General features: G+C 43.7%; 1 protein-coding gene across 1 annotated transcript in view; it reads right to left on the reverse strand.

Moving 5' to 3' along the window:
* LOC140719369 (glutamate receptor ionotropic, NMDA 2B-like) overlaps positions 1–25,997 on the reverse strand; it is a 515,361-nt gene extending 489,364 nt beyond the window's left edge. The window contains exons 1-2 of the mRNA XM_073033963.1: positions 25,888–25,997; positions 25,243–25,589 (exon numbers count right to left, since the gene is read on the reverse strand). The gene's annotated coding sequence lies outside the window, so the exon portion shown is untranslated. The remainder of the gene's footprint in view (positions 1–25,242; positions 25,590–25,887) is intronic.
* Positions 25,998–26,534: the final 537 nt, after the last annotated feature.

A 26,534-nucleotide genomic window follows, 5' to 3' on the forward strand; every position in this document is an offset into this window, starting at 1 on the left:
CTCAAGATTCGGGGGAATAGATTTAGGATGGAGATGAGGAGGAAATGCTTTTCCCAGAGAGTGGTGAATCTGTGGAATTCTCTGCCCAATGAAGCAATGGAGGGTACCTCAGTAAATATATTAAAGACAAGGTTGGATAGACTTTTGCATAGTAAGGGGGAAAAGTGGAGATGAGTCCACGGTTAAATCAGCCAAGATCTTATTGAATGGCGGTGCAGGCTCGATGGGCCAGATGGCCGACTCCTGCTCCTATTTCTGGTGCAGTTCTGCTCTTATGTTCTTACGTAAGAGCTACAGAAACACCAGTAGAAGCTTCAAAGACCTCACCCCTGGGATAGGAAGGATCTTTGAAGTTGTGCTACAACTAGAGACAACTTGAAAGACTGGCCCAAGACAGAGGACTCACATATGCCCCTGTAGGGGGATGGGCTTCAGTAAGTAACCATTAAATTCTGTACAATATGTACCGAAATATTGCGGTCCCCTCTTAGAAATCACGCAGCATCTTAAAACATTTAGAAATGGCATTGTCAACATTATCACGTGGAGCTCCAAGGGTTAGTAGTTATTTGTTTTACAATATATACCCAAATAATAAGTCACTAATAAATTGGTCATATCCTGAGTGTATTATATAACCTAGATAATGCCTCTATATGTTAAATGGTACTATTTATTACCATAAGTCCATTAGACATAGGAGCAGAATTAGACTATTCGGCCCATCGAGTCTGTTCCACCATTCCATCATGGCTGATTTAGTATCCCTCTCAACCCCATTCTCTTGCCTTCTTCCTGTAACCTTTGACACCCTGAATAATCAAGAACCAATTAACCTCCACCCGGTGATCAGCCTGCACAGCTGTCTGTGGCAATGAATTCCACAGATTCATCATACTCAGCCTAAAGACATTCCACCTCATCTCTGTTCTAAAGGAACATCATTCTATTATGAGGCTTTGCCCTCTGGTCCTAGACTGCCCCGCTATAGGAAACATTTTCTCCACATCCACTCTATCTAGGCCTTTCAATATTCAATACATTTCAGAGATCACCCCACCTCAACCTTCTAAACTCCAGTGAGAACAGGCCCAGAGCCATCAAATGCTCTTCGTATATTAACCCTTTCATTCCTGAGATCATTCTTGTGAACCTCCTCTGGACACTCTCCAACACTAGCACATCTTTTCTTAGATATGGGTTCCAAAACTGCTCACAATACTCAAGAGCAGTCTGACCAATGCCTTATAAAGCCTCAGCATTACATCCTTGCTTTTGTATTCTAGTCCTCTCGAAATGAATGCTAACATTGCAGTTGCCTTCCTCACCAGAGACTCAACCAATAACTTAACACTTAGGAAATCCTGCACGAAGACTCCCAAGTCCACTTCTTATTTTTGAATTTTCTCTGCGTTTGGAAAATAGACTATGCCTTTATTCCTTCTACCAAAGTGCATAACTATACACTTCTCTACACTATATGCCATCTGCCACTTCTTTATTCATTCTCCCAATCTGTCTAAGTCCTTCTGTAGACACCCTGCTTCCTCAACAATCCCTTCCCCTCCACCTATCTTCATTTATTCTTCAAAATTAGCCACAAAGCCATCAATTCCATCATCTAAGCCATTGACATACACCGTAACGTGTAAAGAGGTGGTCCCAACACCGACCCACTAGCAACACACCACTAGTCACCAGCAGCCAAATAAAAAAAGGCCGCCATTATATTGATTCTTTGCCTCCTCCCTGTCAGCTAATCTTTCACCTATCCTGGTATCTTTCCTGTAATACCATGGGCTCTTATCTTGTTAAGTAGCCTCATGTGTGGCACCTTGGCAAAAGCCTTCTGAAAATCCAAGTGCACAACATCCTCTGACTCTCTTTTGTCTATCTCACCTGTTTATTTCCTCAAAGACTTCTAACAGATTTGTCAGACAAGATTTCCCCTTAAGCAAACCATGCTGACTTTGGCCTATTTTGTCATGTGCCTTCAAGTACCCTGAAACATCATCCATAACAACGGACTCCAGCGTCTTTCCAACCACTGAAGTCAGGCTAACTGGCCTACAATTTCTTTTCTTCTGCCTCCCTCCCTTCTTAAAGAGTAGAGTGACGTTTTCAATTTTCCAGTCCTCCAGAATCATTCCAGGATCTGATGATTCCTGAAAGATCATTACTAATGCCTCCACAATCCCTTCACCTACCTCATTCAGAACCCTGGGGTATAATCTATCTGGTCCAGGTGACTTATCTACTTTCAAACTTCTCAGCTTCCCAAGCAACTTCTTCTTAATCATAGCAACTACATTCACTTCTGTTCCCTGACTCTTTCACATTGCTGGCATTATGCTAGTGTCTTCCACAGTGAAGACTGACACAAAGCACTTACTCAGTGCATCTGCCATTTCTGCCCCCCCCCCCCCCATTTCTACCTCTCCAGTGTCATTTTCCTGTGGTCTGATATCAACTCTCATCTCTCTTTACTTTTTATAAATCTGAAAAATCTTTTTGTATCCTCATTTGTATTTTTGGCAAGGCTTCCTTCATAAACAGCTTATGCTTTACATAAACTCCAGTTTATAAAGCTAATACCTCCACACTTTACCCTACTTGTGACTAGTATGTACTCTAAATTGAATTACTTTATATTTTACAATATCTTCCAATGTATATACTGTCTCTGTAATATCTACAATATGCCTGTATTCGGTGGCCACTTTATTAGGTACACCTGTACACGTGCTCATCAATACAAATATCAAATCAGCCAATCATGTGGCAGCAACTCATTGCCGACATGGTCAAGAGGTTCAGTTGTTGTTCAAACCAAACATCAGAATGGCGAAGAAATTTGATGTAAATGACTCTGCCGTGGAACAATCGTTGGTGCCAGATGGGGAGGTTTGAGTATTTCAGAAACTGCTGACTTCCCAGGGTTTTCACACACAACACTCTCTGGGGTTTACAGAGAATGGTGCAAAAAGCAAAGAAACTCCAGTGAGCAACAGTTCTATGCGCAAAAATGCCTTGTTAATGAGGGAGGTCAGAGAATGACCAGTCTGGTTCATGCTGACAGGAAGGCAACAGAAACTCAAATAACCACACATTACAACAGAGCATCTTTGAAAAAAAATCATGTCAAACCTTGAAGTGGATGGGCTACAGCAGCAGAAGACCATGAGCATACAGTCAGTGGCCTCTTTATTTGGGACAGGAAGTACCGAATAAAGTGGCCACTGGATGTACTCTATACTCATATAATGAGTCACTAATAAATCCTTGGTCCCTTTATCCTAGTATATTATATAATCAACTATACATTATGCCTCTATATGTTGAATAACTACTATTTATACTTTACAATAAACCCCAGTTTATAAAGATAATCTCTGCACAATTTCAATTATGCCCTACTTGTGGCTGTTATATACGGTACTTTAAAAGGTTCAAAGGCTCATTTTATTATCAAAGTATGAATGCAGAATACAACTCTGAAATTCATCTTCTCCAGATAGCCATGAAAAACCACAGGAGTTATTGAAAGAAGACATTAACCCCCCCCCCCCCCAACCCACCCACCGCAGGAGAAAGAAAAACAAAAACTCGCAAATACCAAACCCTCAACCCCTCCCTCACACAGAAACTAACATTTCACCCACAAGAACATCAAACCATTAAACCCAAAGCCTCCAACCTGCCAGTTGTCAACAAGTAAACAGAAAACTGTATAATCTCCTCCTGATTAAATTGCTCTCTATTTTAGAATGTCTCACAATGTATATGTTATCTCTGCAATATTTACAATATACCAATTTGTTGACCAATATCTTCTGCAATGTTCCCATATGTATCAAGCCTCTATTATCTACAATATTAAATAACCACCATTTCACAATTTGTCTTGATTCAATAAGCACCATTATGCACTTCAGTATGCCTTAGATACTGAGATTGATATATGCTTTATAATATGCCTCTTATGTAATAAGTAATTCTTACACACACCATTAAATGTATCTGTGTGGATTGATGTTATGCAGATTACCATATTCTCTTACTTACTGAGTGCCTGTATCAGAATCACATTTAATATCACCAGCATTTGTCATGAAATTTGTTGTAATGCGGCAGCAGTACATTGCGATACGTAATAATAAAAACTATGAATTACAGTAAGAATTATATCTACATATATTAAAAAGTTAAATAAAATAAGTAGTGCTAAAAGAAGGAGTGAGGTGGTGTTCAATATGCCCATTCAGAAATCGGGTGGCTGAGTGGAAGAAGCCATTCCTGAATCGTTGAGTGTGTGCCTTCAGGCTCCTGTACCCTCCTTCCTGATGGTAGCGATGAGAAGAGAGCATAGAGTCATAGAGAAATACACACAGAACAGGCCCTTTGGCCCAATCAGTCCATGCTGAACCATTTAAACTACCAGAACCATAGCCCTCCATGCCCCTGCCAGCCAAACTTCTCTTAAACAGTGAAATCGAGCTCTCATGCACCACTTGTGCTGACAGCTTGTTCCACACTCACACAACCCCGAGTGAAGGTTTCCCCTTATCTGCCCCTTAAGCTTTTCACCTTTCACCCTTAGCCCACGACCTCCCACCCATCCTCATTAGAAAAAGCCTGCTTGCATGTCCTAGGTGATGGGGGTTCTTAATGAAGGATGCTGCCTTTTTGAGGTATCTCTTTTTTTGAAGATGTCCTGAAAGGTGGGGAGGCTAGTGCCCATGATGGAGCTAGCTAAGTTTACAAATCTCTGCAGCTTATTTCAATTCTGTATGGAGCAACCAGCCACTGCCCCACACCAGATGGTGCTGCAGCCAATTAGAATGCTCTCCACAGTTCATCTGTAGAGATTTGCAGAGTGTATACTCCTAATGCAGTATAGCCACCGATGTGTTATTGTACCAGTCTGCAGGGTCCAGGTTAGACCCTCAGAGATGTTGATGCCCAGGAACTTGAAATTGCTCACTCTTCCCACTTGTGATCCCTCTCTGAGGACTGGTGCGTGTTCCTTCATCTTACCCTTTCTGAAGTCCTACATGATACTTAGCATGTGTGGTTTACACACTAGAACATGCTGCTATCTACTAAATGCTTATTACATGCTTTACAAAGGTTCCCTATTTGCTTAGGACTCTTCATATACATGCCCCTAATTACTGGGTGATTATTTGAAACTTTTCACTATGCCTGTGCTAATGGAATGCTTATTATACATTTCATAGCATGCTCTGCTGTGTTGAGTGTGTAAGGGGTTTCTTTTTTTTATATATAATGTTACTGTGTATGTTAATCAAAATGGCTTCTTTGAGCGGTGAGCTGTGGGTTCGCGGGCTTTTGGGGAGTTGGAGTTAATGAGGAAGGTGGATGGTGCTGGAGGCGCTCTGGTCGATCACCGAGGGTGGTCCCAGGCGTGCGGGTCATGGAGGTCAGAGGGGATCAAATGGTGGCAGGAAGACTTCATTAACTGAGCTCCAACGGGTATGCACGAAGTGGTTGGACTTTAATAAGTTTGGCGCCTTTTTCTTTTCCTTTTATAATGTATCTCTATTAAGTACATAGTTCCAGTACGATCTATAAAGTGTAATCATTTAATCGCATATGGTGTACTGTCTGTTATTGGGTTTGGTGGGGACATCACACAGCGTCTACACAAGCTGATTACCAGTCTGGTGGGGCCGAAGGCTACTCCCCCTAGACGGAAGCGAGCTGAGCACACCAGGGGGCTACAAGTGTTTCGATGCACCACCGCGTACTCAGTTTCCGAGTGACCATTCTACACCTTACAACCTGGGACGGCACAGTAGTGTGGTGGTTAGCACGATGCTTTACGGTACGGGCGCCCCAGGTTCAATTCCCACCGCTGCCTGCAAGGAGATTGTATGTTCTCACCTTGACTGGGCGGGTTTCCTCCAGATGCTCCGGTTTCCCCCCCACGGTCCAAAGATGTACCGGATGGTCAGTTAATTGGTCATTGTAAATTGTCCCACGATTGGGCTGGGGTTAAAATCAGGAGTTTCTGGGTGGCATGACTCAAAGGGCAGGAAGGGCATATTTTGCGCTGTACCTCAATAAATTAACAAATAAATAGGTGCTGCATACATTAAGTGACAATTAAATCTCAAATGCTGTATGCCCTTTGCAATGAATAACTATGTCCTTTATAGCAAACACTTATATACAGGATGACAATAATGCTTTACACCACTGTCTGCCCCTTTATGTTGGAAACTGCACAATTATAAAAATACATCTATAGATTGACTACTATACTAAGTTATATAGTTTACAACTTAGTATAGTACTCTGTCTATAGATGTCTTTTATAATTGTTTAGTTGAATAGTCTACAACTCAGTACACTATACAATGAGTTGTATATCTCAAAATATATGGGCGACTTCTTCCAATTTGTCCGCGAAACAGTTTAACTTCTCTTTTTCCCCTTTTCAAGGTGACTGGGGTCCGGTTGGAGTCCGTGATCGAGAGCTGCACTCAAACTGCAGTTCTTCATGGCCGTGGGCTCTCGCTGTCAGAACTCGCCGAGCGGCCTGGCGTATTCGACATCTCCAGGCGCGGCCTGGAAGGCGTGTGCCTTCAGAGCCCAGCCCTGCGGACGACCCGATTCCCCGTCGATGTCGTCAGCTGAAGTGACGCAGGATCGGAACATCGAGACAGCAGTGTGGGCTGCTGTCAACATAAGTGAACACTGCAGATTATGACTTCAAAGCAGCGAGCTTTTACTCTCTCCCTCTCACTGAGGCAAAGCAATACTTCCAGCTCCCTTGCTAGTGAGAGAGCTGGCCTGTCCGAAAGGGACGATGCACTTTACATCATGCTCTCTGGAGGGGGCTTTGCTATTGCTTGCCTGGTGGGTGGTGGGGGTCGATGCTTTTGCTGGAGCAAGTGGTGAGGGGGATAGGGGGAGGGTTGAAGCTTTGCTGCTGTTTTTGCATGTGAGGGGGAGGGTGTCTTTGGGGTTCTTATGTTTTCTGTCATCGTTATGTTTTGTGGATGTCTGCAAAGAGTAAGAATTTCAGGCTGCATACTGTGCGCATTCTCTGCTGTTAAACTGAACCACTGAACCATGCAGCCTGGTACATAGTATGCATCAGTTTATAAGTGGATTTTATATACTTTACAAAAGGCAACTTTAAGAGAGTGTCACAATATACTAGTCAAAAGTCACTATATAAAGTGTAATTATTGTATTTGTTATAATTTGTCTCTGTATGTCAATTTTTCCCCCCCATCACCCCCCCCAACTGAGTTTTACAGGAGCACCATTGAGAACATCCTGACAAACTGCATCTCCATCTGGTATGGGAGCAGCCGAGCATCGGACCAGAAGTCCCTACAAAGGACTGTCAGAATGGCCGAGAAGATTGTAGGGGTCTCCCTACCATCCATCGGAGACATTTATCAGGAGCACTGCGTATGCAGGGCCCTTAGTATTATTAAGGATCCCACCCATCCATCCAGCATCCTCTTTGACTTTCTACCATCAGGCAGAAGACTCCGATGCATAAAGACAAGAACGGTCAGGATTGGAAACAGATTCTTCCCTCAGGCCATTAGGCTTTTGAACTCCCTGCCGCATCGCATTCGGAGTGTCACTGGTTGGTCTGTTCTGTACCTGACAAATTATAATGTATGCGTTTTACTTTGTTTATTTATGCATAACTCATCTATAGAGTTTATCCTCACTTTCCTAAGTTATTACGGGTTACACGTGTGTTATGTGTACTACTGTGCTTTACCACCCCGGTCCTGAGAAACAGTGTCCCATTTGACGGTACACATGTACATAATTAAACTACAATAAACTTGACTTGGCTTGACTTGACATTCTACACACTGAGTGATCGATATACATGTTAGAATTCACCAAGCATCCATTATATATTTTTACCATATTAACTGATTGATCTATACTTTGCATCAATCCCTTATATACTGTCTACTTGAAGAATGCTTCTATATATTGATTATTACATTTTAAAATGCATCAATTGATTGTATCAATTTTACAATATCCTATATAAACATCATTGCATGATTCAGGTACACTGCAAAATAAAATTTTTATATACTATTAACTATTAGCATCTACTTATTGAGTGACTATTACACCTATTACAATACTCAACAAATATTGAATCATTATTATATACTTCAGGACCACAACTTTGTCGTTTGGTTTGGATGCTTGTGTGCCTCAATGACCCAGAGAGCTATGTTGGCTGGAGTCAGGGCTTTAATGCTGGATGGAGTCACCCATAGGGTAGAAGGGTCACCTACAGGTCAAAGGGTAGAAGACAGACTAAGGGTGGTCCACTGGTCTTTCAGGTTCAGAACTTCATCTCAGGGCTAACAACCCTGAATGGTAAAACAAAGTTGTTACGGAAACAGCAATGAAGAATCCTTCTACATCTGAGTGGGACGGTATTCCTGAGCCTCCACCCGGGACTTGCATGACTGCCAGTAGTGAAAACCGGGAGGAAGCTACTGACACGATGAAGGAATCCCTGAACACTGCCAGAGATGGAGGACCTTCATTGCCAACGGTGTAAAATTATACACTTTACGACATATAAATTGTATTACGATTACACAATCATTAAATAATTAGACCATAAGACCATGACATAGGAGCAGAATTAGAACATTTAGCCCAACGAGTCTACTCCATCATTCAATCATGGCTAATGCTTTTCTCGCCTCCTCAGCCCCACACCTCAGCCTTCTCCCTGTAACCTTTGATGCCATATCCAATCAGAAACCTATCAATATCTGCCTCAATGGCCTGGTCTCCAAAAGCCACCTGTGGTAACAAATTCCACAAATTCACCAGCCTCTGGCCAAAGGTATTTGTCTCTGTTTTAAATGGACACCCCACAATCCTAAGGCTGCGCCCTCTTGTTCTAGACTTCCCCAACATGGGAAACATCCTTTCCACATCTACTCTGTCTAGACCTTTCAAAATTCAAAATGTTTCAATGAGATCCCCCCCCCCCCATCCTTCTAAATTCCAGCAAGTACAGGCCCAGAATCATCAAACGTCCTTCATTGATAACCATTTCATTCTCCGAATCATCCTTGTGGACCTCCTCTGAACCCTCTCCAATGCCAGCACATCTTTTCTTAGATAAGGAGCCCAAAACTGTTCACAAAACTCAAGGTGAGGCCTCAGCAGTGCCTTATGAAGTCTTGGCATCACATCCCTGCTCTTATATTCTTGATCTCTTGAAATTAATGCTAACATTGCATTTGCCTTCCTCACCACCGACTCTATCTGCAAGTTAACCTTCAGGGTGTTCTGCACCAGGACTCCCAAATCTCTTTGCATCTCAGATTTTTGGATTTTCTCCCCATTTAGAAAATAGTCTACACATTTATTTCTTCTACTAAAGCGCATGACAGTGCATTTTCCAACATTGTATTTCATTTGTCACTTTCTTGCCCATTATCCTAACCTGTTTAAATCCTTCTGCAGCCTACCTGTTTCCTCAACACTACCTCCCCCTCCACCAATCTTCGTGTCATCTGGCAACTTGGCAACAAATCCATCTATTCCATCATCTAAATCATTGATATACAGCATAAAAAGAAGTGGTCCCAACACCGGCCCACGCGGAACACCACTTGTCACTGTAGCCAACCAGAAAAGGATCCTTTTATCCCCACTCGCTGCCTCCTACCAATCAGCTAATGCTCTAACTATGCCAGTAACTCTCCTATAATACCATAGGCTCTTAAATCGATAAGCAGCCTCATGTGTGGCACCTTGTCTGAAAATCCAAATATAAAACATTCACTGCATCCCCTTTGTCTATCCTACTTGTAATCTCCTCAAAGAATTCCAACAGGTTCGTAGGGCAGGATTTTCCCTTAAGGATGCCATGCAGACTTTGGCCTATCTTGTCCTGTGTCACCAAATACTCCATAGTCTCATCCTTAACAATTGACTCCAACATCTTCCTAACCACTGAGGTCAGGCTAGCTGGTCTATAATTTCCATTCTGATGACTCCCTCCTTTCTTAAACAGTGAAGTGACATTTGCAATTTTCCAGTCCTTTGGAACCATGCCAGAGTCCAATGATTCTTGAAAGATCATTAGTAGTGCCTCCACAATCTCTAGCGCTACTTCTTTCAGACCCCTAGGGTGTAGTTCATCTGATCTAGATGACTTATGTACTTAGGTGTACAGAGGTCTTTCCACTTTTTGAGCACCTTCTCCCTTGTAATAGTTAACTTCACTCACTTCCCCTCCCTCACACCCTTCAACACCTGGCACACTGCTGGTTTCTTCCACAGAGAAGCCTAATGCAAAATACTCATTTAGTTCATCTCCTTGGCCATCACCCTGTCCCCATTATTATTTCTCCAGCCTCATCGTCTAGCAGTCCTATTTCCACTCTCATTTCTATTTTATTTCTATATACTTGAAAAAGCTTTTTCTATCCTCCTTGATATTATTTGCTAGCTTGATTTCATATTTCATCTTTTCCTTCCTAATGATTCTTTTAGTTGCTTTCTGTAGGTTTTTAAAAGCTTCCCAATCCTCTAACTTCCCACTAATTTTTGCTTTGTTGAATGCCCGCTCTTTTGCTTTTACATCAGCTTTGACTTCCCTCGTCAGCCACGGTTGTACTGTTTTGTCATTTGAGTATTTCTTAGTTTTTGGAATACTTCTATCCTGCACCTTGCTCATTTTCCCCAGGAACTCACACCATTGCTGCTCTGCTGACATCCCTGCCTGCATCTCCTTCCAATTTACTTTGGCCAACTCCTCTCTCATGCCACTGTAATTTGCTCTACTCTACTGAAATACTGCTGTCAGACTTTATTTTCTCGCCAACAACTTTCAAGTTGAACTCAAACATATTGTGATCACTGCCTCCTAAGGGTTCCTTTACCTTAAGCTCCCTAATTGCCTCCAATTAGGGATAATGTATGGTTCATTACATACCACCCAATCCATTATAACTGATCCCCTAGTAGGCTCAATGACAAACTGCTCTAAAAGGCCACCTTGTAGGATCTCAACAAATTCACCCTCTTGAGATCAATGACCAACCTGATTTTCCCAATCTGCCTGCATGTTAAAATCTCCCATGACTAATAATAACATTGCCCTTTTGACAGGCCTTTTCTATTTCCCATTGTAACCTGTAGTCCACATCCCAGCTAGTGCTTGGAGGCCTGCCATCAGGATCCTTTTACCTTTGCAGTTTCTTAACTAAACCCATAAGGACTTAACATGTTCCAATCCTATGTCACATCTTTCTTATGATTTGATGCCATTCTTTACCAGCAGAGCCATACCACCCCCTCTGCCTACCTTCCTGTCCCTCCAATGCAATGTGTTACCTTGGACATTCAGCTCCTAACTACAACCATCCTTCAGCCACGATTCAGTGATGGCCACAACATCCTACCTGACTATCTATAAAAGTGCAACAAGATGGCCCACTTTATTTCTTATACTTTGACTATTGTATTTGCTACCCCTTGTGTGCTGCATTCCCAGCGCACTGATACTCACCCTGCTGGCTGCAATTTTGTCCTGACCATCTGCCTGCCCTTCCTGACAGTCTGACTGCATGCTATCGTTGCTTTTTCACTATCCGCCTTATTCTGAGTCCCTTACCTCCGATTCCCATCCCCTGCCAAATTAGTTTAAACCCTCCCAACAGTTCTAACCTGCCTGTGAGGATATTAGGTCCTCCCTGGGTTCAGGTGCAACACAGTGTTGTTACAACACAGTGGAAGACTAATCATCCCATCAAATCCATATCGGTGAATTTCATCCAAGCCCTCTCCGAATCTTCCTTAAAGTGGTGCACCTACTATGAATCAAATATCCCAGAACCATGATTTCCTTGTACCTCCTGTACCTAATAAAGTGGACACTGAGTGCAAGTTCACGGTCTTCTGCTTTGAAGTTCATCCACTTCAAGTTTTGATGTGTTCTGAATTCAGAGATGCTGTTCTGCACACTGTTGTAACACGTGGTTATTTGAGTTACTGTCAGCTTCCTGTCAGCTTGAACCAGTCTGACCATTCCCCTCTGATCTCTCTCACTAGTGAGGCATTTTCGCCCACAGAAATGCCCCTCAATGGATTTATTGCACCATTCTCTAGAGATTTTTGTGGGAGAGAATCCCAGGAGATCAGCAGTTTCTAAGATACTCAAACCACCCCCTCTTCCACCAGCAATCATCAGACAGTCAAAGTCACCTAGATCACATTCCTTCCCCATTCTGATGTTTGGTCTGAACAACAACCGAACCTCTTGACCATGTCAGCATGCTTTTATGAATTGAGCTGCTGCCACGTGATTGGCTGATTAGATATTTGCATTAACGAGCAGGTGTACCTAATAAAGTGGCTACTGACTGTATTCTTTGATTCTACTTATTTAAAAAAAACTCAAAATCCTATTTACTTTTAAGCCATTTTCTCAACCCATCCAGCAATTTTAAAAAACAATGCACGCATATCCTTGGAGTGCTCTGATCTTGTACCCTTTTCAGAATTGTGCCCTTTAGACATTACAGCTTCTTTTTTTTTTCCCTTTTAAATTGTAACATTTCACATTCCTCAACACTAAATTTCATCCGTCACAGCTCTTCTCATTGACTGGTCTGATTACATCCCCATGATATCTATTACTATCTTTTTCACAGTTCACTGTGTCTCTAGTCCTGCAGATCTGAACACAGTGCCTTCTACACCAAATGCCAAGACATCAAAATACATTCAGGGAAACATTGGTCCCGGTACTGAAGCCTGTAGAATGCCCCAAAAGGCAGGATTACCCAGTGGACAGCCATTTTAATTCCAATCCCAATTCCCATTCCGATGAGGCCTCTCTTAGGCAAGCAGTAACACCTCATAAACCTCATTAACCTGACAGACAGCATGATCATCTATTTCTCCAAATTCCGGTAGTTTCCCTTCTTCTTCCATTCCCCACTCTGGCTCCTCTCTTACCTCTTCTCCTCACCTGCCTAGTGAGCTTCCTCCTTCCCTTTCTCCCATGGTCCACTCTTCTCTCCTATCAGATTCAGTCTTCTCCAGCTCTTTACCTTTACCACCTATCACCTCCCAGCTTCTTACTTCATCTGTCCCCCTCCACCCCTCCACCACCCACCTGGCTTCACCTATCACTTTCAAGCTTGCAGTCCTTCCCCCTCCATCCCACCTCCCCCACACCTTCTAATTCTAGTTTCTTTTCCCTCCTTTCCAGCTGATGGAGTGTCTCTTCCCAAAACATCAACTATACATTCTTTTCTATAGATGCTGCCTGAGCTGTGGAGCACCTCAGCATTTTGGTGTGTGAGTGTGAGTGTGAGTGTGAGTGTGAGTGTGAGTGTGTGTGTGTGTGTGTGTGTGTGTGTGTGTGTGTGTGTGTGTGTGTGTGTGTGTGTGTGTGTGTGTGTGTGTGTGTGTGTGGTGAGAATGTGGAGAGACTGATATTGTGAACATTTTTTGAACAAATATACATAAGTTTATTCACAAAACATACAATAAACTTCTGACAACACATGCCAGTGGTACTAAACCTGATTCTGATACCAAGTAAACATTGTATAATTTATAATGACCCTATTATTGTTTACTTATCATTAACCAAGGTGGACAAACACGGCTGTCAAGACACATCTGGCACTTCTGCTGATCAATACAATTCTCAAAGGTTCATGCGAAATAACTTCACTGGAGTTCTTGCATTGCAAACTTGGCAGGTGCCTGTTGCACCCAGCACACTGGACTCACCGGCACGTACCAAAAGAAGCTATAAATGGCCAGCACATGGCGCTGTCTGATCTCTGCAATCATGCCCTGGGAAGCTACAACGTCCAGTAAATTGTGCTCTCTAACCCAAGTATGTACATATCAAGGAGCTAGAACGTTTTTAACCATAGAACACTACAGCACAGTACAGGCCCTTCAGCCCTCCATGTTGTGCCGACCCATATAATCCTTTAAAAAAAGTACTAAACCCACACTACCCCATAACCCTCTATTTTTCTTTCATCCATGTGCCTGTCCAAAAGGCTCTTAAATACCCCTAATGTTTTAGCCTCCACCACCATCCCTGGAAAGTCATTCCAGGCACTCACAACCCTTTGTGTAAAAAAACTTCCCCCTGATGTCTCCCCTAAACTTCCCTCCCTTAATTTTGTACATATGCCCTCTGGTGTTTGCTATTGGTGCCCTGGGAAACAGGTACTGACTATCCACCCTATCTATGCCTCTCATAATCTTGTAGACCTCTATCAAGTCCCCTCTCATTCTTCTACGTTCCAAAGAGAAAAGTCCCAGCTCTGCTAACTTTGCTTCATATGACTTGTTCTCCAAACCAGGCAACATCCTGGTAAATCTCCTCTGCACCCTCTCCATAGCTTCCACATCCTTCCTATAATGAGGTGACCAGAATTAAACACAATACTCACCAGTGCAGTCTCACCAGAGTTTTTGCCTGTAACATCACAGGACTTTGATGTCAAACAGTCTGAGTCAGACTGTAAGTGGCCATATGGCCAGCGGTCGTCGGCTGCTCGCAATCTCCCCGCAGAGTACTGCAGCAGATCACAGGGCCTGCGTGGTGTGGAGAGCATTCGAAATGGTTGCATCGCCGACTGCTATGGAGGGGCCACCGAACAGGATCGGAAAAAGCTGCAGAAAGTTGTAAACTCAGCCAGCTCCATCATAGGCACTAGCCTCCCCAGCACCCAGGATACCTTCAAAGGCAGCATTCATCATTCAGGACCGTCACCCAGGACATGCCCTCTTCTCATTGGTAGAATCAAGGAGCCTGAAGGCACACACCCAATGTTTCAAGAACAGCTTCTTTACCCCTCTGCCATCAGATTTCTGAATGGACGATGAACCCATGAACACTTCCTCAGTATTTTCCCTCTCTTTTTGCACTATAAAATTATTATTTTTACACAGTATATACTTCCAATTGTAAATTATAGTTTTTATTATTATGTATCCCATTGTATTGCTCCTGCAAAACAACAAATTTCATGACATATCTTAAACCCGATTCTGACTACAGACTCTGCTTCATCTTCACAAGATGTCAGTGTTAGTGATCCCACGTTCATTTCATGGATGACAGTGACATCATCAAACTGTAAGAAAAGCATGGGTGAAGACTGATTTTAAGGCAGAGTGGGAAAACGCTTCACTTTACTGTTAAAGATGGCATGCCGCCTTGTCTTATCTGCAAAGAAACACTTCCTCTCTGCAAGAGAGCAACTTGAAACGCCCCATAAAACAAACAAGTTTTCATCTAAATATGTGCAGAGATGGCCTCTAGCTACTTGCCTTACCATATGATGGTTATATACTTTACAATGACTGCTATATATACTTTACAATATGCTCCACTTGGTGGAGTGACTATTACATATTTTGTCAGAATCAGAATCAGGTTTAATATCACTGGCATATATCACAAAATTTGTTGTTTTGCAACAGCAGTACAATGCAATACACAATAAAAAAACAATAAATTACAGTAAGTATATATAACGAAAAGAAAACTAAAAAAAGAGAGGGAAAAAATACTGAGGTAGTGTTTATGGGTTCATTGTCCTTTCAAAATTCTGATGGTGGAGGGGAAGAAGCTATTCCTGAAACATTGAGTGTGGATCTTCAGTCTCCTGTCCTGGGTGATGGAAGCCTCATTTCTGAGGCATCACACTATGAAGGTTTTCCCGGATGCTGGGGAAGCTAGCATCCATGATGGAGCCGGCCGAGTTTACAACTTTCTGCAGCTTTTTCCACTCCTGTGCCCCCACCCGCCACCACCGCCCTCCCCCAAATCCAATCAGTGATGCAACCAGTTAGAATTACCTCCATGATATATCTGCAGAAACTTGCAAGAGTCTTTGGCGACAGATCAATTCTTCTCAAGGTCCTAATGAAATACAGCCACTGTATATTGTATGTCACTACCTATTCAATGAATTTACAATGCGTTACAATAGCCCACATCACGGAAAGCAGCTCCTCCTCCATGGACACTGTCTCCAAAGCAGCCAAGATAATCTAAGACATCACCCTTCCTGGATACTCTCTCCTATGTCAGGCAGAAGATGCAAAAGCCAGAAAGCACACCCAACAGGCTGAGGGGCAGCTTCGGCTCTGCTGTTGTAAGAAAATTGGACAGTGCCCTTGCACAATAAGATCAATTATTCTAGTTAGCAGTCCACCCTCCCCTGTCTATTACCCGCACCACTTCTCTGTAAACGCTTTCAACCACCTTTTATAATGCTATTTACATTTTAAATACATGTTGGTATTTATGCAGATTTTATTCCACATCTGTACTTTAACTTTATTTTTATACAATTCTTTACTCTCATAACTGTTGAATATTGCTGTTTTTTTGTTACATTTTACACCCTAATCAACACACCACAGGAAGTTCCTAATACATGTAAATGTACATGGTGAATAAAGTCAATCCTTTGGTCCTTGGTAAGATGGACTCCTGACCTCAGAATCTGCCCTGTCATGGCCTTGCACCTAATTGTCTGCCTGCACGGCACTTGCTCTGTATCCGCATTCTGTTATTGGTTTAACTTGCCTTTTTTTAGGTGCTCCGCTGTAGGGAAATGATCTTCATGAACAGTATTCAAAATATGATGAAGATTCTCATCATATCACCCATCCTCAGAGCGGTACCCAGAAATGCCATCACTGTTTCTCTTCCCACAGAGATTACCTCACCTGCTGAGCATTCCCTGCATTTTCTGTGTTTGCTTCAGATTTCCAACATGCACCGATTTTAATTTTCACTGACATCGACTCCTGATTCACCAAAAATCAATAGCAATATTTTATCTTCATCTTCAAAAGACATGGTCTTAACCCTTCCAACCTTTTGTCTACCCAGGGTCATTCTGCTCCCAGACCCTAGTCACTTGTGGCCTAGCCTTTCTTTGCCCTAGCCAACGAGGTACTGATCTCTTGAGTTGCACCCTGAACCATCAACTCCAGGCTCATATCCTTTCAAATAGAGGCTAAAGTTCGCCTTTTTCGACAAGGTTCGGCCATCTGCACTAAATTGTTTATTGATTGAGATACAGCACATAATAGGCCCTTCCAGCCCTTCGAGTTGTGCTGCCCAGCAACCCCTGATTTAACCCTGGCCCAATCACAGGACAATTTGCAATGGCCAATTAACCTACTAACCGGTACATCTTTGAACTGTGGGAGGAAACTGGAGCACTCGGAGGAAAGCCACACATTCCAGGGGGAAGATGTACAGATTCCTTACAGATGACCTTGGAATTAAACTCCAAACTTTGACGCCCCGAGCACTAACCATTGCGCTACCTTGGCAAATTTCAAAGTGAATTTTATTATCATACGTATGCAACCCTGAGAATAGCAACTATTACAGACTCAATGAACGGCCGCCAACCAGAGTGCAGAAGACAACAAAATGTGCAAATCCAAAGCAAAGAAGCAATAATATAAATAAATAAGCAATAAATACTGAGAACGTGAGATGAAGAGACCTTGAAGGTGAATCCATAGGTTGTGGGAACATTTCAATGATGGGGCAAGTGAAGTTGAGTGTAGTTATCCCCTTTGTTCAAGAGCCTGATGGTTGAGGGGTAGTAACCGGTTCATAAACCTGGCGGTGCAAGTCCTGAGGTTCTTGTACCTTCTTGCTGACAGTAGCAGCGAGAAGAAAGCACGTCCTGGACGGTAACCATTTGATCATGATTTTGACCGCTTGTATGATATGACCTTGCTCAGGAAGCCATAGGGTGGACCATAAAGTATCACGCATTGTTATGCACAGCATAATATTTTTCACAGTATATTGAAATATGCATGGTTAGCCTCTAATCCAGATTTTATTTTTGCAGTGATAGCAGACTGTAGAGATTCCTTTTCCTGCTATTCATAATCCAAGTTTAATTAAACGGGTAAGTCACACCAACCACAGCGGTAGACGGCAGAGACGACACATAAACGCAACAAACATTGGTCTTTTATCGTCAGTCACAATCATCTCTGCAAGTCCATTTAAACATCTCTTATAGACAACGTCAGTAAACACAGAACACAGTACAGGCTTGTGCCAGCCTCTAAGTTCAATCTAACCCTTCCCTCCTACATAGCCCTCCATTTTTCTATCTTCTATGTGCCTATCTAAGAGTCTCTTAAATGTCTCCACTACCACCCCTGGCAGGGTGTTCCACACACCCACCACTATCTGTGTAAAAAGCCTACCTCAGACATCCTTTCTAAACTTTCGTCCAATCACCTTAAAATTATACCCCTCTTATTGGGAAAAAGTCCCTAGCTGTCCACTCAATTCTTGCCTCTTATCAGCTTGTGCATATCTATCAGGTTTCCTCTCATCCTCCTTCACACCAAAGTGAAAATAGCCCTAGCTCGCTCAACCTATCCTCATAAATCATGTTCTCTAGTCCAGGCAGCATCCTGGTAAATCTCAAGCACAAAGTACACTGCAGATGTTGTGGTCAAATCAACACGTACAAACACGCTGGAGGAACTCAGCAGGTCGGGCAGCATCCGTTTCGGACCGAGACCCTTCGTCAGGACTGAAGAAGGAGGGGTCAGGAGCCCTATAAAGAAGGTGGGGGGAGGGTGGAAGGTGCCAGGTGAAAAACCAATCAGGGGAAAGATCAAGGGGTGGGGGAGGGGAAGCAGGGAGGGGATAGGCCGGAGAGGTGAAGAAGGAATGTAAGGGGAAAGCACTATGGGTAGTAGAAGGAGGCAGAATCATGAGAGAGGTGATGGGCAGCTAGAAGAGGAGGCAGAGTGAAAGTGGGATGGGGGAAGGGAGAGGGAGCGAATTACCGGAAGTTGGAGAATTCGATGCTCATACCAAGGGGCTGGAGACTACCCAGACGGTAGACGGTAAATATCAGCAGGCCAGCAGCATCTAGGGAAAAGAGCAAACAGTCGACGTTTCAGGCCAAATCCCTTCATCAGAACTAATGAAGAGTCTCGGCTCGAAACGTCGACTGTTTACTCTTTTCCATGGATGCTGCCTGGTCTACAGAGTTCCTCCACCATTTTGCATTTGTTGCTTTGGATTTCCAGCATCTGCAGATTTGTGATCTGGTAAATCTCCTCTGCACCCTCTCTAAAGCTTCCACATGTTTCCTATAATGAGGGGATCAGAGCTGAACACAATACTCCAGGCATGGTCTAACCAGTTTTACAGAGCAGCAACATTACCTCGGTAAACTCGAGTTGAACCAGTGAAATTCCAGTGACAACTTTAATGGACTGATCAGTAGGTAGAAAATGCTGAACATTGAACTTAGGAGCGTAGTTTTCACTCCAACATACACAAAATGATGGAGAGACTCAGCACTTTGTGTCTGTTGCTCCAGACTTACAGCCTCCAGATTCCCAGTCTCTCGAGGGTCCACAGTTTTCAGTTCATTCAGCTAGGGTGTGAGCAAACATGTGAACAAGACGTAGGGAAAGACTGATCTAGTTTACATATCCAAATCATGGTTGAATATCGGTAAAAATCTACTTTAATAATTATCAAACGGCCTCCTTCCTCTTCATTTATTTATTTATTGAGATACAGCGCAGAACAGACCCTTCCAAAGATTTGAGCCAATTTATCCCGGGACTAATCACGGGACAATTTACAATGACCAATTAACCCACTAACCAGTACACCTTTGGACTATGGGAGGAAACCGGAGCACCCGGAGGAAACCCACTCATTCCACAGGGAGGACATACAGATTCCTTACAGTGGACAATTGGAATTGAATGCTGAACTCCAGCACCCCCAAGCTGTAATAGCGTCACGCTAACTGCTACGCTACCATGATGTCCCGTTGACCCCTTAGCAGAGGATGGTGGCTCAAAGAATGCTCCACAAGTTTCTGAGGTACAGGAGCCTTAGGTCCCACACCATCACCAGATTCAGGAACAGTTCTTACCCTTCAACCATCAGGCTCCTGAACCAGCATGGATAACTTCACTCACCTCAATTCTGAACTAATTCCACAACCTACAGACTCACTTGCAAGGATCCTGCTGCTCACTTCCTCAGTGCAATTTATTTATGTACTTATTTATTATTATTTGTTTTGTATTTTCACTACTTGTCTTCTTTTGCACATAGGTTGCTTGTCAGTCCTGTTTGCGTGTGCCCTTTCAATGATTCTATTGTATTTCTTTGTTCTACTGTGAATGTCTGCAAGAAATGATTCCCAGGGTTGTATACACCCACTGGCCTCTTTATTAGGCACACCTGGACATCTGCTCATTAACGCAAATATCTAATCAGCCTTTCACGTGGCAGCAACTCTATGGATAAAAGCATGCAGACATGGTCAAGAGGTTCAATTGTTGTCATCTAGAATGGGGAAGGAATGTGATCTGAGTGACTTTGACCCCGGAATGATTGTTGGTCTCAGTGAGTATCTCAGAAACTGCTCATCCCCTGGAATTTTCACACACAACAATCTCTAGAGTTTACAAAGAATGGTGTAAAAAACAAAAAAAAAAACCCTGAGAGGCAATTCTGTGGGCAAAAATGTCCTGCTAATGAGAGAGGTCAGAGAAAAACGGCCAGACTGGTTCAAATAACTACATGATACAACAGCGGTGTGCAGAAGAGCATCCCTGAGTACAAACCACATCGAACCTTGAAGTGGACGGGCTACAGCAGCAGAAGACCACGAACATACACTCAGCGACCACTTTATCAGGCACAGGAGGCCACGGAAAGTACGTACTTCAATATTAAATTTACTTTGAACTTTGAGGTGATTCAGACATAGCAAAACATGTTATACACTCTCCAATAGGGAGACAGCAGCACAAACTAAGGACAATCAGAATTCAATTGTTTGTCAGAAGAGCCGTGCAAGGTGAAGATAATCAGGGTTCAGTTGAATGCAGGAGAACAGTTCAAGGTGAAGGCAATCAAATCTAATTGTTTGGTAGCAGAGCTGCATAACATAAGGCCAATAAGAGTATAACCGTTTGATAGGAGCGCAGTGCGCAGGGGACAACAATCAAAGTCTTATTGCAGTTTGGGCTGCAAGTTAGGATTCAGTTAAAATTTTCCTTATTTAATATGCGATCGCTGAACTAATATTTTAAATACTGAACTAAAAATTCAAGTACTTATAATATTATCAAATAATCCTTTCAAAAAATATGTATACTGATTCAAAGCTGCAATAATGCAATCAGCTAAGGGGCTTCGTCTGAGCTCTATTTGCTGATAATTAATGATAAGTGAAGATTCTGACACTGTAAGTGACAGGCTGGAAAGGAAATTCACACTTAAATACTCATGCTATTATTAGATATAATTTACATATAGTATTTTAAACAGTCCATTCTGAAGTTCACTGTCCTGTTTTGTCCTTCATACGATATAGGTTTGTACAGTCTCCTGATAAGATGCAGTTTGTCCACAGATCCAGACGAATGTCCTTATTTTATGTATGTCAAGCTCTATCCAACATTTACTATATATAAACTTTTATATACATGTCCTATATATCTGGTTTTCTTTGTACAGTGACTCTAAACATCGAATTCTCCTTCTGGCAAATTTTTGTTTCATTTTTGGCTATTCCTCTCCCCATTCTGTCTTCCTCTATTCCTCATTCTGTCCTCTTACCTCTTCTCTTCACGTGCCCACCACCTTACCCTGGTGCTCCTCCTGCTTCCCTTTATTTATTTATTGTGATACAGTGCAGAATAGGCCCTTCCAGCCCTTTGAGCCAAGTCGCCCAGTAACCCCCGATTTAACCCTAGACCCAATCACGGGGCAACTTACAATGACCAATTAAACTACCATTTGGTACATCTTTGTTCTGAGGGAGGAAACCCATGTGGTCATGGGGAGAATGTACAAACTCCTTACAGACAGGGGCAGGAATTGAACCAGGGTCGCTGGTACTGCAAAGCGTTGTGCTAACCACTACACTACCGTGCCTCCTTTCTCCAATTGTCCACTCTCCTCTCCTATCAGATTCCTTCTTCTCCAGCCGTTTTACCTTCCCCATCCACCTGACTCCACCTATCACCTACGAACTAGTCTTCCTTCCCCCAAACCCCCACCTTTTTATTCTGCCATCTTCCCCCTCACTTTCTAGTCCTGATGAAGGGCCTCGGCCCAAAACGCCGACTGTTTATTCATTTTCAGACGTTGCCAGATCTGCTGAGTTCCTCCAGCATTTTGTGTGTGTTGCTCTATCTACACTTCCTGCTACTTCAGGAAAACAGCCAACGTAACCCAGGTCCCCTTGTACCCAAATCATTCTCCATTCCATTAAGCTGAAGATACAAATCCTTGAGAACACATACCACCAGAGTCAAGACCAATTCCATCCCGCTGTTATAAGACTCCGAAGCAGACCTCTCGTATGATAAAGGCGAACCTTTGATTTCTCAGTCTACCTTGTCATGGGTAGCGTAGTGGCGAGCACAACACCTTTCAGTGCCAGCAACAGGGATTCCCGCCGCTGCCCGTAAGGAGTTTGCACGTTCTCCCCGTGAATACGTGGGTTTCCTCCCAAAATCCAAAGACGTACTTATTGGTAAATTAATTAGTCATTGTAAATTGTCTTGTGATTAGACTAAGATTAAATTGGGGCATTGCTTGGCAGCGTGGCCTGGAGGGCCAGAAGAACCTATTTTTCACCGTATAAATTAAAAGACTCTTAGATGCATACATGGATATAAGGAAAATGGAGGGCTAAGGGCTGCATAGGAGGGAAGGGTTAGGTTGATCATGGAGCTGGTCAAAAGGTCAGCACAACATTGAGGGCCGAATGGCCCATTCTATGTTCTACACTCAGTCATTACTTTACTAGGCACCTCCTGTACCTAACAGAGTGGCCCCTGAGTGTATGTTCGTGATCTTCTGCAGTTGTAGCCCATTCACTTCAAAGTTTGATGTGTTGTGCACTCAGGGATGCTCGTCTGTCGTAATGCATGTTATTTGAGTTACTGAGTTATTGAGTTACTGTTTCTTCCAAGTCAGCTTAAACCAGTCTGGCCATTCTCCTCTGGCCTCTCTCGTTAACAAGGCATTTTCACCCACAGAACTGCCCCCTCACTGGATTTTTTTCTCTGTAAAATCTACAGACTGTTGTGTCTGAAAATCCCAGGAGATCAGCAGTTTCTGAGATACTCAAACCACCCCGTCTGGCACCAGCAATTATTCCACGGTCGAAGTCACATTTCTTCCCCATTCTGATGTTTGGCCTGAACAACAACTGAACCTCTTGACCATGTCTGCATGCTTTTATGCATTGAGTTGCTGCCACATGATTGGCTGATTAGATAGTTGTACTAACGTACAGGTTTTATCTAATAAAGTACCCACTGAGTGTACTTATGTATGGAATAATCTGCCTGGCATTTCAGTACATGTGATACTAATAAACAATTTATAAATGGCCAATTATTTATCCTGGATGGATTCTGTTATCTACAATATGCCACAGAAAAATCAGAAGATATTATGAGAGGCAATAAATAGGGCAGACAGTAAGAATCATTTTTTCCTCCAGAATAGAAATGTCAAACACTAAGGCACATACATTCAAGGTGCATGGAGAGGTTTAAAGGATATGTTCAGGGTAAGAAGTTTTATTTCACACAGAGAGTGTGTGGAATGATCTACCGGGGTAGTGGTGGAAACAGATACAATAGTGTGTTTAAAAGGCTGTAAGATAGATGTATGAATATGCAGGGATATCTTTCATCTGCAGGCAGAAGAGATGTTGTTTAATTCGGCATTGTGTTTGGTGCAAGGATCAGTGAGCTGAAGTTTGCCATACTGTTCTATATTCACCAAGCTTCCTCTCCTGTTTGGTTAAAATATGGCCAAACTTGTCAGGCCTGCACAGGCAGCCACCTCCCAGTCTCCACCTAGTGAACAGAAGGCACCTGTCACTCAGTCCCAACACATCACCTGCAGCCTATTTAAACCCAGCTCTCATCCACAATCTGTTGCTCACCCGTCGAACCAGCCAGCCTCAACCAGCCACTCCTGGCCTTCAGTTAGCTTGTCATGTTAAGTACCTGCTCTCTCTTGTCTTGTGGCCCCTCACGGCTTATTATTTTGCAGTTTATTAGTAAAATATCGTTTACTGCTAGGCCGTCTCTGGTGCTCTGCTTTTGGGTCAAACCTCCTCTACATCTTTTGACACAACCTGCATCGCAAGTCGTTTACCCACTTCATCAGACGGAAATCCACTATTCTGGAACAGCATCGCGGGAAGGAAGTGGCATTTACAACCTTCCCTATTGTGTGACAGAGCTCTACCTGAGCTTGGCCTGCCTCCCACAGTTCCTTATTGCCCCAGATGGGGTAATGGTTTCTCTGAACTCAGCCAATCAAGGTCCTAGGACAATTTGAGCCAGATTACCCCCTTGCCTCTCCTCTGGGCACTACAGCCCTAAGCTCATCACTTAGTCCAGCTCCAGTCAAACCAACAAGCCCCTGCAGCAGCACATTAAAATGTTGGAGGTACTTAGCAAGTCAGGCAGCGTCAATGGAGATGTTTTGGGCCAAACCCCTACAAGAGGACTGGGTCAACCCCCCCCCCCCAAACGATGGACTGTTCGTTCCCCTTCATAGATGCTGCCTGACCTGCTAAGTTCCTCCAGCTGTGTGAGTGTGTGTTGCCCCAAATTTCCAGCATCTGTGGAATCTCTCGTGTCTCCTCGTCACTTCTGGCTAGTTTTGAAAATCCTCCCGAGGCTTAATGCTAATGTGTGTGCTCGCTCCTCGTGGAGTCTGCCCAAGCCTCCACACCCTCTGCGCGTTTCCGTGCGCCCGTGCGCGGGCCTGTTCGGCGGCTAAGGGTCAGCTAATGTGATGTGAATCTCGGCAGCACCTCCTGCAAACCAGACTCCCTCGTCACTGGCCTGTCTCTTTAAAATGACCTATTTAACAACCCAGTCCGGGTCTCGCAACGCTAGCCAGCGTGCTCCCTCGCTCCGCTCGCCCGAGAGGTAGAAATCCACCTTTAACCCAAGCACCTTGGCCGTGCGTGGCCTGATCGCCTACCTGGTGACTTCCCAAAAAGCATGGGGTCTGTCATCAGCTCTCAGCCCCGGGTGGGTGGGGGTTAACTCATGCCATGAAATCCCAGCCTGTCTGGTTATCATCCCTCTCCCGGTGCCCGTTGTAATTTCCACGAGTCTTACCTTGCTGCTCACTGGACGGGTTGGAGACAGAGCTGAGCATGTTTAACAGAGCCCCCTGAGTGGACGTGTGGATCCGCTTCTTGTTCCGACCGCCCGCCGTCTCCCCTCGCTTCCCCCGCTCACTGGAGACCCGTCTCTTCCTCGGACCCGTCCAGCTTTGAAGTCATCAGGTCGCCCCCATTCCCCCTCCCCCTCTCTCCGGGGAGGGTGGCCTTGACTTTGGGGAGAGGGAGAGAAAATGGAACAGTGAAGGGGCTGGGGAGGTAGAAGTGAAGAGGCTGGCGCGGTTTGTGTTATATCTCCGACCGTGTTAATCCCATATTCTCGCTGCCCACGGATTTTTCTCCCTGTTGAAAGAGAGAGGGGGTGGGGGGTGGTGGAGGGAGGGGAGAGAGGGAATAATCAATAATTATTGGGAACGTCAGCCGTGGAATAATAGAGGAACTTGGGGTGTCGAGCTCAAGGCGATTGTTTGAATTCAATTCCTCCGTATCAAATGCATTAACATGCAAAAAATATCCCAGCTCATCTTTAAAAAAAAACTCTGCAATCTGACGGGATTTGTAACCAACACCACCCACTCCCCCTTTTTTTTAAAAAAAAGGCTGCCAGGATCTCACATGTTAGAATGACAATGTCCACTACCTCGAGGCTATGAAATAATCCGTCCACTTTTGGAAAGCCGGCCAATTCGTGCAAAAATGCCGATCGAGACAATTGTGGGGGATCGTCCCTGAGTTCTCCCAATGCAATTCCCATCTACTGTCAGATGTCAAGAACAAAAACACAGGCAGTCAGAACCGAGAAAAGGACACAGGTTGAAAAAAAAAAGCAGCATCTACTTACAAGAAGAATTTCCTCTGCCTGCCTCTTCTGTAGCGGGCGGGCGGGGGGGGGGGGGGGCTACAGGAACGCTAAACCCAATTTTTTTTGTCCTCTCTTCCTGATCAATTCACCCACACACCGAGAATACATCCAACGAGAGATTCCTTCAGGAGGCAAGACACATACAAAGGGAGGGGGGAAATCTAAAGTGTTCTACTGACAAAAGCCACACACACACATACACACACACGCACACACGGACACACACACACACACAGACACACAGACACACACACACATACGCAAGAGCCACCCTCAATTCCAGATTTGAGCGGGGTAAAAAAAAAATGGTGAAAAAAAAAAGTGTGAAAATGCCAGGTCAGTCTCCAGATGCTTTCCACAGATACATCAAGCACACATGAGGATGTGGGAAGGGAGGTCTGGAATCTCTCCCTCCTGCTGTATCG

Source organism: Hemitrygon akajei, chromosome 31 (genome assembly GCF_048418815.1).
Source record: "Hemitrygon akajei chromosome 31, sHemAka1.3, whole genome shotgun sequence".
Taxonomy (NCBI): domain Eukaryota; kingdom Metazoa; phylum Chordata; class Chondrichthyes; order Myliobatiformes; family Dasyatidae; genus Hemitrygon; species Hemitrygon akajei.